Raw genomic sequence first — 1,550 nt, 5'->3', positions numbered from 1 at the left:
ATAAAGAGGACTATGTATACTCATACAATAATAGGCCAACCTCATATTGTGAATAGTTAATATAGATAAAACACTTGAAATATCTCTGGTACATAGTGATCTAGAGTAATATTGACTCATCATTATTGCTGTTTTGTTTATATTACTAATACTACCAATTTGTGCCAGCCACTTTAGATATTATTCCTCATTTTATAGAAACTGATCTTTTAACACATTAACATTGTATTTTCAGCCAAAGTCCCAGAGAACAGATATCCTGTGGATTGGTTTAAAAGTTAATATATGGATCAGATGAGCAAGTGGAAATGCTAAAATTTTATTGTAAGGGTGAGGCTTTTCACCTGTATTCTAGTTTCAAAGAAACACTGTTCCTCAACAATACAAGTATATGACCTCAACTTTATTTTCAGACAAACCCAACATTTACTTTCTTTCATTTTTTAACTTGGGTTTTAATTAGGTACACAAATAGCAACATGAGAACAAAGCACTCTAAGGCTTGTACGTTATCTCTAGGTGAAAAGTTTTTCAGATTAATTTGCTTGTAGGATGGGATCACCCAAGATAACAGAGGCCTGGTCTAGTTTTTCCTGAAGAAGAAAGCCATTTTAATACATTCAATACTGACTTCTCCATTTTTCTCTAGAAATACTGATTTATTGTGTGGAGTTTCCAGTGTTTACCGATAACTGATTAAGATGGGCAGACTGTGGAGTTTTCTACTTAGTTCCAGGTGAATTCTTCACATTTCCTGGCTTTTAAAAGTTCTCCTTCCACAAATCTTCTATTACTTACCCACGTAAACCCCAGTCATATAATCTCTACCCTCTGACCTTGGCAAACATGATAGCTTGTTGTAGATAAGACGGAGGCAGCTAATCCCATACCAGCCAGAGACACTAGCTTCTTTATTTTTGAACCTCTAGCCAAAAAGAGTCCAATAAGGCCAGCAAAACCAGTAATGCCAAGTCTTGGAAAAAATCCAGGAGGTCCATTTTGGAGGTATTCACAGCTGTCTATCCCACATTGAACCAAATTTTGCATCTTAGGCTTAGTTTGGGAGTAGTTCCCTGACACAAACTTTTATATGGCTCACACTAGCTAGCGTCAGAACTGCAAGATGCCTTCTTCAAGTTCGCTCTTTGACTCCTCTACACACTTCAGTTGACCCTTGGGAACTGAATAGAGTGAAAGCTCATTAACCCTCATGGGATTTTTGCAAGATGAGTCCTTTTTGGGTGCTGTATAGATTTTGAAGGTGAACAAGTGGAGGATGGTTGGCCTCATGGACCTTTGAATTACCTTGAACATGTTGCTGGCTGCAATGACTTCTTCAGGCTTTACTTTCTTTTATTCCAGTATTTAAACCTATTCTTACTTGAGATCCCAAACTTTACATCTTAGAGAATACAATGGCGGTTTACCTTCTCAGAGGAGGTGTTTTCTGCCTTATTCCAAGACTATAGTACACTTCAGTAAAGCTCATTTGGGGAACATGCGTCTTGCTATATCATAGCTACTTGATAGAGAAGCAGAGAAAAATATAC

The 1,550-nt window shown here is 37.2% G+C and overlaps 1 pseudogene; it reads right to left on the bottom strand.

The window, feature by feature from the left end:
• Positions 1-722: 722 nt before the first annotated feature.
• LOC108294638 lies at positions 723-1,321 on the bottom strand (annotated as a pseudogene).
• Between the last annotated feature and the right edge of the window lie 229 nt (positions 1,322-1,550).

The sequence above is a fragment of the Cebus imitator genome, unplaced genomic scaffold, assembly GCF_001604975.1.
Source record: "Cebus imitator isolate Cc_AM_T3 unplaced genomic scaffold, Cebus_imitator-1.0 Scaffold594, whole genome shotgun sequence".
In the NCBI taxonomy this organism is placed as follows: domain Eukaryota; kingdom Metazoa; phylum Chordata; class Mammalia; order Primates; family Cebidae; genus Cebus; species Cebus imitator.
The sequence above is the reverse complement of the archived record's forward strand: the minus strand, read 5'-3'. Positions and strand labels throughout refer to the sequence as shown.